General features: G+C 39.1%; 1 pseudogene; it reads right to left on the reverse strand.

The window, feature by feature from the left end:
- Positions 1-11,185: 11,185 nt before the first annotated feature.
- On the reverse strand, positions 11,186-11,499 carry LOC102268696 (pterin-4-alpha-carbinolamine dehydratase pseudogene; annotated as a pseudogene).
- Positions 11,500-12,258: the final 759 nt, after the last annotated feature.

Genomic DNA, 12,258 nt, shown 5'->3' on the forward strand with positions numbered 1-12,258 from the left:
TTTATTAAAACATCTCAATGATATCCTACAAAACAGACACCAGGGTAGCACCATGGCTCGAGTCCATGAAACCTTGACTATGGTTTCCTCCATCATGTTATACAACCATCTCATAGAGCCATAAGACCTCAACTCTGAGCTGCACTGCAGAGACCTCGGTGTAGTCTAGCTGCCCTGTTTGAAAGGAAAGGAAAATGATGAACAAAAAAATGAACTGATTTGCGTCAAGTCAACACCACTAATGCCTGGTTTCCATATCCCCTGAGTGGAATCCCAGAACTCTTAAATGCCCCAGATGCTGTCTGTGTTCTCTAAATCATGCACCTTTAGACTAGCTGTTATTAAACACTCTAAACTCTAGCAATCTGGGGAGATCTAACACTCTTCCTCATTCACCCCTGAGGAGTAAAAAACAAGCAATATTTTCCTAGGAAGATGGAGCTTTGACTGTGATTCAATAAGCCTCTGTATAGTGACTTTTCAATAGATTTTCCATCTTTCCATTCCCTTCAGTCTTTTAGGGGTAAGAACAAGGCCTGAGTCAGGAAGATAATTACATGAGCAATTTATTAAACTGATTCGTAGCCTTTAAAGAGATTTCATTTTCTTTTGGCCCTTGTTTCCTTATGTCTCCCTCATCTTAATTCTACTGTAGCTGCTGTGATGTTAACACTGCATGAACAGGGTATGTGTTCATGGAAATGGCCTGTTTTTCATTTAGGTCAGAATTTCTCCAACTGGTATGTACTCTTTGATGTTCTAGAATTCTCTATGTGAAATCAAAATTAATTTGAGTGCATTCTGTAACTTTTGGAAGACAATCTGTAATTTGAGTGTTCACATTTCAGTTTGTGTCACAGGTGTGTTCTCATCAAATGAAACCCAGGTAACAGCATAAGATGCTTTAGGAAGGAAAGTTTTTCATTAGTTTAAGTTAAAAAATGTGGCAGAATGGAGTCATTACAGACCACACAGTAGGATAGATCCCATGGCAGTCAGACTCTATTGTAATTGGTAATCTGTTGGTTTGGACCCACTTTTTGTGCAAAGGCTCCTCTGCCCTCCATTGTTTCCCAGAGTTTGCTCAAACTTATGTCCATTGATTCAATGATGTTATCTAAGCATCTCATTCTCTTTTTTGCCTTCAATCTTTCCCAGTATCAAGGTCTTTTCCAATGAGTCAGCTCTTTGCATCAGCCCACTTTGGCCGTCTTTGACTCAGGTGGCCAAAACATTAGAGCTTCAGCTTCAGCATCAGTCTTTCCAATGAATATTCAGGTTTGCTTTCCTTTAGGATTGACTGGTTTGATCTTGTTTGGGTGTTAAATTTAAGCAAATTAAGAAGGAGGGCTGAGCTGAAGTTTTAACATCACTATACCAGACCTGGTGGGCACTGGGCTGCCCAAACAACTCGTAGCCTTGGTGATCACCCCGTCCTTGTGGAACCGCATAGCTGATGAGCATCACCTTCTGGCCTTTCCTCCTTCATTTTACTGTTTATTACAAGACCTGGCATGACTATACAGTGAAGTTAGGAGGAATGGCCCTTCCACCTCATCTCTCCTTACTGCTCAATGCATGTAGAAGATCTGTGGTGTAGCTCACAGAATTCCTGTTGACACACACACATAATTTCTTGCAAAGAAAAGTGGGAGACAAATGTGACACGGTCAACTTAAGGTTTCACAATGATCTCTTGAATTTTAGAACTCAAGGTGTTTTATAAGAGGAATTTAAAATAGCATACTATTATTATCTAAACAAATCTCTATGCCTTTATCCATGTTGTTTCCTAGAATGCCTTCTGGTGTCCCTCAGCACCATTGTATTTTATGTCTAAATACTACCCACCTAACCTCACTCAAATGCCAACCATAAAAATTCCAGGTTCACACAGCAAGAAATGATCCTTCCCTATCTGCAGGAGACATTAACTTCTGACAGAAAGTACATTAGGATTACATGTTAAAATCTTAGGATTTTAACTAGGATTAAATCTTAAAAAATCTTTCTCTTGTCCAATTTACCCAAACACCAGCCCTATTTATACTAATATATGACAAGTGCCTGACAATTGCAGGAGGATAGATGATTTCAAGTTGAAAAAATAGATAGATCTAAAAGAGTCATTACTTAGGACATAGGTGTCTTTATTAAAAATATGACCTTGTTGTACCATCAACTATTTTATCTACAGCAGCCCATGAAAAAGCTTTTGTATGGGTTAAATTTCTTGAAGGCTTTATATTCGGTTCAGTTCAGTTCAGTCACTCAGTCGTGTCCGACTCTTTGCGACCCCATGGACTGCAGCACGCCAGGCCTCCCTGTCTATCAGCAACTCCCAGAATTTACTCAAACTCATGTCCATTGCATCGTTGATTTCATCTAACCATCTCATCCTCTGTCGTCCCCTTCTCCTCCTGCCTTCAATCTTTCCCAGCATCAGGTTCTTTTCCAATGAGTCGGTTCTTCACATCAGGTGGCCAAATTATTGGAGTTTCAGCGTCAGCATCAGTCCTTCCAATAAATATGAAGGACTCATTTCCTTTAGGATTGACAAGTTGTATCTCTTTGCAGTCCAAGGGACTCTCGAGATTCTTCTCCAATGCCACAGTTCAAAAGCATCAATTCTTCCATGCTCATCTTTCTTTATAGACCAACTCTCACATCCATATATGACAACTGGAAAAACCATAGCTTTGACTAGATAGACCTTTTTTGGTAAAATAATGTCTCTGCTTTTCAATATGTTGTCCAGGTTGGGCATAGCTTTTCTTCCAAGGAGCAAGTGTCTTTTAATTTCATGGCTTCAGTCACCATCTGCAGTGATTTTGGAGCCCCCAAAAATAAAGTCTCTCACTGTTTACATTGTTTCCCCATCTATTTGCAATAAAATGATGGGACCAGATGCCATGATCTTAGTTTTCTGAATGTTGAGCTTTAAGCCAACTTTTTCACTCTCCTCTTTCACTTTCATCAAGAGGCTCTTCAGTTCCTCTTCACTTTCTGCCATAAGGGTGGTGTCATGTGCATATCTGAGGTTATTGATATTTCTCCTGGCAATCTTGATTCCAGCTTGTGCTTCATCCAGCCCAGCATTTCACATGATGTACTCTGCATATAAATTAAATAAGCAGGGTGACAATATACAGCCTTGACATACTCATATCCTGATTTGGAACCAGTCTGTTGTTCCATGTCCACTTCTAACTATTGCTTCTTGACCTGCATACAGATTTCTCAGGAGGCAGGTCAGGTGGTCTGGTATTCCCATCTCTTTAAGAATTTTCCACAGTTTATTGTGATCCACACAGTCAAATATTAGTTGACTGAATAAATTATTTACATAGTAAGGTAGAGTTAATGATCTTGTGTTCTAGAATATTGAATTAATTCCTTGCATTTCAAAACATCAGCATTCTCTGTAACTTTCTGCTACATCCATGCATGCATGCTAAGTCTCTTCAGTCATGTCCAACTCTTTGGGACTCTATGGACTATAGCCTACCAGGCTCCCTTGTTCATGGGATTCTCCAGGCAAGAATACTGGAGTGGGTTGCCATTCCCTTCTCCGGGATATCTCTGACCCAGGGATTGAACCCATGTCTCCTGTGTTGGCAGGCAGGTTCTTTACCAGTAGTGTTCTGGGAAGCCCTTTCTCCTACTTAGAGAAGCTCATATTCAAGTGATGAAGAGATCACGTCTTTGACTTCACAGCTTCCTCCTCCTTCCCCTGTTTCTTCAACCATAGTTTTAAACACTCCTGTTTATAAAACTGGCTAAATTTGCTCCTGCCTTACGTGATTTGTACTAGCCATTTCCTGAACCTATAATTCCCTTCTGCCAAATATTCTCTGTCTACATGATGGAAGCTTCATCTTTCAAGTCTCAGGTCAGATACCCCTTGCTCAGAGAAGCCTTGCTCAATCATCTAAGCTAAATTACCCTAGTCCAACATTCCACCATGTTTGATTTTCTTTCTAGTATTAACTGAGTTTATTGTGTCTATTTTTGCCTAGTTTATTTTTCTGCCTTCATAAGATTGGAACTTTATAGGAGAAGAAATCTGGTTTGTCTTTGTTTATATAGGGCCAGCTCCAAGAAGAATGTATGAAAATGGAAGATGCTGAACATGTAACTGTTGAATGAATGGATGAATAAAAGAACAGCTTCCAAATAAAAGTGCTTTTACATATATTTTCAGTGAAAAGCCTCGGGGCACACAAAAGCACATGACTTTATATGCTTAACTTTCACTGGGGAGGTAGCCTGGTTTAAATTTTCTGCTCCGTAGGAACTTGAGTCATAGCATCTGTAACACCTTATTAAACACCTTATTGGTCATACCTTAAAGAGAGAGCAGGCAGGCTCTTGCTGTTACATTTTTATGCCAGTGCTTGACACAGTTCATGACATTAAGTGGAACAAATTGAGTAATGGGTTAAGTAAATGTGGCTTGATTCTCAAACTCTTATTTTACCTTAGTACTTACCCATTTTTCAAGAATAATAACTATCATTTTTGGAACAGCTACTCACTAGATAGGTATTTTGTATTCTTTATCATATCAATTCACTTAAATAACCATTTAAGAAAGGATTACCATAATCCATTTTTAAAAACTTAAGCAACAAATGATTCTTTGGCATTGGACACAGGTCTAGTTTCCAAAATTCATAATCTTAGTTCAATCAGTCAATTGCCTGTTCTTATTAGACTAAAAGAAATTCAAATATACTTGACAGACAGTTTATTTGAACATTAACTACTATCTCAGACTTTGCTGACTAATTCCTAATAGTCTTCATAGCAAATAAGTACTTTGTAGCATGAATCTGTTCTTAATATATAAACAAATCTATGGAGATTTTTGCTATACATCTAGCCTGTCATTTTTAATAGTTTAACATAAAAATAATTTTGTTATGATTGTAAAAAATAATATTGTCATTGCAAAAAGTCAAATAATATAGAAAATATGGAGAAGAATATACAGACTAAAATCCCATCTTGTGTGGGCTCAGTTGCTCAGTCATGTTTGACTCTTTTTCACCCATGGACTGACTGTAGCCCACTCCTAATGTAGCCCAGGCTCCTGCATCCATGGAATTTTCCAAGCAAGAATACTGGAGTGAGTTGCCATTTCCTACACCAAGGGATCTTCCCAACCCAGGGATCAAACCTGATTCTTCTGCATTGGCAAGCAGATTCTTTTACCACTGAGCCACCTGGGAAAGTCCATCCTAAATATGTACAAAATTTTATTTAAATAGAATCAAATTGTATATGATATTTTTTTCTTGTCTTTCACTTAGAATTATATCATGCTACTACTTTCACAAAAAAAGTTTAGGCACTATCATGGACATTTGGATTTATTGTCTCTATTCAACATGGATGGCACAGGTGACTTAAAATCTAGCTGAGTGAAACCTATTCTGACTTCTGAAGTACTACTAATCTAACTCTGCTACTGCTGCTGCTAAGTCGCTTCCATCATGTCCAACTCTGTGCAACTCCATAGACGGCAGCCCACCAGGCTCCCCCGTCCCTGGGATTCTCCAGGCAAGAACACTGGAGTGGGTTGCCATTTCCTTCTCCAATGCATGAAAGTGAAAAGTGAAAGTGAAGTCACTCAGTCGTGTCCGACTCTTAGCGACCCCATGGACTGGAGCCCAGCAGGCTCCTCCGTCCATGGGATTTTCCAGGCAAGAGTACTGGAGTGGGGTGCCATCGCCTTCTCCAGTGCATGAAAGTGAAAAGTGAATGTGAAGTCGCTCAGTCTAATTGGTTTAGTTTGTCAGGTTTACCATCACATATGCCTTCTCTGAGGCAGAAAATCTACAGAAGTCTTAAACTGGGAACTGTATTCATATTTATTCAATAAACTACAAAGAACTGAAGCAGACTGGTTTTTATTTTTTAAGGCTTTCTCTTTTCTGCTGCTTTTCAACTTTTGACAATGACATGTTTTCATCAAGACTCATGTTATTGAAGGTACCAATGGTTCCTCCTCCCTTACGCTCTGCATCCTTTCTCTTTCACTCCATCTACCTCTGTCCAGTGTTAGAAATCTGAGCCCAGGCTATTACAATTCTCACATATATCTTATCCACTCCAACTCATGCTGTATATAGCAATCATCAGATAGATATTTCTGAAATATCCAATTTTTTATAAGATCATATCCAAGCATCTTAATCAGACATTCCAAGTCTTTCACGACCTGGACTCTATGGATTCTCCAGATTCTCTCAACCTCATGGACTCTGTGTTACATCCAGGCTACTGTACACAGAGTTCTTTCATTCAGGAGACATGCTGTCCGAATCCTTAGTACCTTTTAACACTAAAATAAAGTTGGCTCATTGGAAAAGACCCTGATGCTGGGAAAGATTGAGGGCAGGAAGAAAATGGAGTGACAGAGGATGAGATGGTTGGATGGCATCATTGACACAATGGACATGAGTTTCAGCAAACTCAGGGAGTTGGTGATGGACAGGGAAGCCAGGTGTGCAAGGAATTGGACACAATTTAGCAACAAACAACCCTGAAATATCATCTTCCCCTGAAATCTTCTGTGACTATTCCATTTAATATGTTTCTGCTTAATTGCAGGTATCTTCCATATAATTCATTCATTCCAGAAATATTTTTATTGAATATTTGCTGTGTATCAGACATTGTTCAGGGCACTGGGAATATATCAGAAAATAAAGTGGACAAAATTCTCTGACTTAGTGGAATTTGTGCTCTTATAGAGATACAATATACATAATTTACAAAGACAGTGCATGGTACAATGTGATAAATGTTATTTTTAAAAATTGAGAAGGCGAAGGCATCAGGATTGCCAGTGAGTGCTTCCAGTAATTAACAAAATGTTAAGCTTATCCTCAGGGGTGGGCAAACTTGTTCTGTAAACGAGCAGATATTAAATACTTTAGACTTTCAGGGCCACATGGTCGCTGCCATAACCATCTAACTTGACCATTTTAGCACAAAAGCAGCCTGTGTTTCAATAAAACTTTATTCATGAGCCCTGAAATTTGAATATCATGTGATTTCCATGTGCCACAGAACATAATTCTTCTTCTGACTTATGTGTTTTTAAATAAAAATCTAAGTTCTATTCTTACTTTGTGGGCCACACACACACAGGCAGGAGGCCAGATTTGGCCCACGGATGATAGTTTGCCAACCCTTTGTACACCACTGAGAAGCTGAGATTAGTGAAGACATGGGGAAGATAACAGAGTGAGCATGGGGACAGGTAAGAGTAGAGTATTCTAGGCAGAGGGTACAGTCACTGCAGAGTTTGTGAGACAAAGACATGCCTCCAGTGTGCCAGAGCAAGCTGAGTGAGAGAGAGAGGGGCAGGAGATGAAGGAGGAGGAGCAATAAAGATGAGAATGGATAACACAATTGATCTACAATCACGGTGACAACCATAGGCTCTTAGACCTGCAGAAGGAAACCCCAAGAGATTCTCTAGTTCTTGCCTGTCCAATAGGCTTCAACTCAGAAAGCCAGCTTTGATTGGCATACTGTTGAGTACCGCTCTAAGACCGCATTCTGTCTTAGCCAGAATCACTTACATGATCAATTAGCAATATGTGTTCAGGGGTGAGGGTAGTGGTTGTTCTACATTTGTGTTCTTCATCTAGTCTGCCCACAACATTTCACCTCTAGGACACCCTGAGTTCCCAACAATTTACATGGCATCCTCAACATTACCATCTAATTAATGACAGGAATTCTGAGTGCCAGATTGTGATCTTCATTGTATCTTGGCCCTTCCTTGTTTCAGGTTTTACACTTAGGGCAATGATCAGTATGTATCTTTTCTGAAGAAGCTGAAAAGATACTGAAATTGAAAACTGAATAGAGATGAGAATTGCCAATGCAAATTTTACTCCCTTAGACCTATAAAACCTTTACCGCTTCTAAAGCACTTTTGTCTTTATCCCTTCTTTGAGCTTTAGGATGGCCCTATGAATCTTTAATAAACCCATAAAACAATCCTCAGGCCCTAAAATGAAAAATCAGGCTGCTCTTATCTTAAATTGCATTTGCCTGTGATCTGTGAGATTTTTTTTCCCCACAATTCCATGTATTAAAATTTAGCTTAAAATTATTACCAAAGATTTTTTCATAATTGTTACTAAAATACTTCTTAGTGTACTTAGAGCAAAAGGAAGGAAGAACCAACTGTTCCAAAATGTTCAATGATAAGCTTAAAACTGCCATTGTTTCTCTGCATTGTCAGAAAAAGAGGAGGAGTTCGTGGTGAGCTACTGTGATGACTAATGAAATTTTTATTCTTTTCAATAAGAAGAGCTTTAACAATTAGGCTGTGTTATAATGAAATGTTCATTTGTCCAAACTCTGATTCCTGGTCCATCAATACCTCTTTGTGAGAGGTACATCCCTAAAACATGCCTTTGTCTTGAATGGAATGCAACCAGAGGCGTTTAGTGCAAGGACTCTCAGTAAGGCAGCCTGAAATGAACAATGGACTTCAGATAAAGCTAAAATTAAAATGTATATATATATATTTCCCTGTACCATCTGCTATTCATTAGGCAGCTTTCACCTGACTAAATAGCTAAAACAACGAATGAAACGTCACATTTTAAAATAAGCATAAATAAATGTTTAAAAATCCAAATTGTAAGGGAAGCATATTTTACATTCTCTGTATCAGTATAAAGGACATCTGGAAAATACTTTTTTGCTGTGTAGATTTAAAGGATTTCAGTTAAAACTATCTAATGAGTTTAAACGGCCTATAGTTTCCTAGAAATATTTTCAGTTTTATATTTTGATAACATTCTATTGCAGCTGGAACCAGTTGGGATCTATTTTAAATACTTTCTTGTTCCTCCTCCTACTAATCTCTTCTAATTACTATTCAACATTTAGAAAGCGGCAACAAATGCTGGGTCTGTATTTAATGTGACCTTAGTGACAATGGGCTCACATTTCCACCATGATGGGAAAGAACTTTGCATTTATAAAGAATGTACATAGCAGAGAATGGAAGCAAAATGATAATAATTATGGGGATTTGCATCACCTATAAGTTGATTCTGGTTCTCTTCATAGCTTGAGGTAATTCCAAAATGCCAGTGATGGTGCAAAAGGCAGAAATTTTTGCAGGAATGGCATTTGAGTAGAGTAGTGGAGATAGTCAGGCTCCTAGAAGTAGAGACAAGGGAGGCACAGGCAGAAGTGGGAGCAGTGGCAGCAATGACAGTTACGAAGTGTCCATGACATTCCTTATTTCATCTTACACTCTTACATGGTCAGCCTGTGGCTCACTGGACACTAAGCAGCCTCCGGTCTCCATTCTGCTCTCTCCGTCTTCCCACCCACGTCAGAGCATCTAATGGGGTACTGGAACCACTGGGCCTAATTATGTTCTCATGGACAATGCTGATATTGTTTTTCTCGCTCCTGGAATGAGAACCCATGTTTTGTGCCTAGGCAATTTTAACACACACACACACACACACTTCAGTGAAAGTCACCTGCTCTGAAAAACTTCTGTGGTATCTATAGTCTAAATGAAATGCCCTTCATTTGAACTCTTATAGTAACTTGCACACACTTCTATTCTTATATGATTAGTCCTTTTTTATCCTTCTAAATTTCTCTTAAAAATTATAAACTACTTGACAAGGAAAATATCTCATTAAAGTGCATATATATTTCTAGTGCCAAACACACTTCCTGGGAGAGTGATAGTCACTCTAGAAATGCTTTCTGTTCTTCCTTTGGAAGAACAGAGGAATGATATTTCTCATTGCTTTTTTTTTTTTCTTTTTGCCCCATTTAGGTAATTTTTTCAACTGTTAGAAAGATGTTCTAGGTGAAGAGAAATAAAAATCCAGGCACTATGGCTTTATAGAATGTTTTGCAAAAGTGGAAATGATTCTAAAGTGATAAAAAGTGATCCGTTGTCTTTAATCAACACTTAGTCTGTGTTAGCAATGTCACTCATAAGAGTTATAGTGCAAAACTATTGCAGATAAAACTAGCTTGTCTTAGCAAGTTCTTTTATAAAGCTTGTATAAAATACCATTTCAGGCAGAATTGACCCAAACAAGGAACATGTTCTATCTTCAGAAATAATTTACTTAGATACTGATAGAAAAATTTAATGCCTGTGCTGTGCTGTGCTTAGTCACTCAGTCATGTCGGACTCTTTGCAACCCCATGGACTGTAGACAACCAGGCTCCTCTGTCCATGTGGATTTTCCAGGCAGGATTACTAGAATGGGTTGCCATTTCCTTCTCCAATTAAGTGCCTACATATACTAATTTTATGGTCCTGAGAAGCTGCCAGCATCCAAACCTGTCATTTCCTCTGCCTATGGTCATATTGAAATCATCATGAAGTATTTTAGGCTAATGTTTTATCTATTAGGGGAGATAAGACTAGATTGTTGTCATTTCTCACTTGTTGATGCCAAGAAGAGCTTTCTACTCACTGCTTTCTAAGAACAATTTGCAAGAATAGGAGCTGAAGACAGGTTGTGCATTAAGAAGAGAAATTTGCAAAACCACAGAATCCAACATTTATCTTATAACAGTGCTAGCTAGAAAATATTTGTGGGACTTTGAAAGACATTCTCAGTTCAGGGGGGCTTTTCCTGGTCATCTATAAAATAAAGGAGTGGAAATTTTGAGATTTATAGTACCATATTTCTTTTGTTTGTTTGTTTTTTTCCCCAAGTGAAACAACGATTTTATTTGAGGCATAAAAGTGAATGCATTTCTGTCACATAGGATGAGGACAACGTGAGGGTCCTGGTTTCTAAGATAAAACTTTGTCTTAGACACAGTTTCCGTCAAGCTTCTTGGGAAATGAATCAGAAAAGGAGCAAGCAAGACATGGCCTGAAAAGAAAGCATTACTGTTGCTGGGAAGTAGTGAAGCAAGAGAAGAACTTACTCAGATCAGTGTACATGTTTCAGAGGTCCAAGGAGGAGGAGAGTGGTGTGGGAAAAATGGTCTAATTTCCTCATCTTGGCAGGAGATATGGCCCTCTCCTTCCAGGGAAATAACTTGCCTCTAATCAGAGGCAGCAGTGCTGACTTGGCAGTTTTGACTGCAGCAACATCTCAGGGCTCCCCAGTTCCCTGGATCCCCTGAAAAACTCAGAGACGAAGGGTGGGGTCTATGTCACGGACCCTGCCACTTGCTCCCTGAAGCTGGCCGTGTTTATGTCCCTTTCTGAAAAGCCCGCACACTTGTGGGTACTCAGGATGGTGTGGGCCTTGGTGCACAGGTTAAACCATTCAGGATGCTGGTCCAGTTTTTCAGTCTGCAGGCCACTGTCATCCGGAGACCAAGAGCCCTACTGAAGTCTTTGAAATGGAGCTGCCTGCAGATGGCATCCTGCCCATCTGGCTCCCTCCACCTCATGGCAGGTGGGTTTGGCAGCAGCTGGTCCTCCTCCTCAGCACTTAGTTTGTGGGCTTAGCCAGTCATGAAGTGGGGAAGGAGGTGGGGGCATGGACACGGGCAGCTGTGATAGCAGTGGAGTGGAGGAGTATGACTTACTGTTCCATACTTCTAAGAGATACTTACCATCTAAATTTTTACAATAATTGAGAGAATAAAATGAAAGGTCCATACCATATCATTAGAAGGCTTTTGAGTGGCATGCCTTTTTTTGTACATAAACTCTCAATCTTTCCTTCTTTTGTAATTAATTTTTATTGGGGTATAGTTGATTTACAAGTTTCTGTTAGTTTGAGGTGTTCAGCAAAGTAAATCAGTTATACATACACATACATCCACTCTTTTTTAGATTCTTTATTCCATATAGGTCGTTACAGAGTACTGAGTAGAGCTCCCATGCTATACAGTAGGTCCTCGTTAGTTATCCATTCTATATATATGGTGTGTATGTGTCAATCCCAGTCTTCCAATTTATGCCTTCCTAGGGAGATGCTTAACAAAGAACCAAGACAGGCAAGGAAAAATGCTTAAAGCTAATAATTCAGACTGTGAGACAATGGCGTTAGGGTTAGTGATTACTGATCTCGTACCTTTCACAGCTTTGTTTAAAGCTGGTAAGAGAAAATGGGGAATTATAGAAAATGAGGTGGATGAAACTGGAGCCTATTATACAGAGTGAAGTAAGCCAGAAAGAAAAACACCAATACAGTATACTAATGCATATATATGGAATTTAGAAAGATGGTAACAACAACCCTGTATGCGAGACAGCAAAAGACACAGATG

The sequence above is a fragment of the Bos mutus genome, chromosome 6 (assembly GCF_027580195.1).
Source record: "Bos mutus isolate GX-2022 chromosome 6, NWIPB_WYAK_1.1, whole genome shotgun sequence".
Classification (NCBI taxonomy): Eukaryota; Metazoa; Chordata; class Mammalia; order Artiodactyla; family Bovidae; genus Bos; species Bos mutus.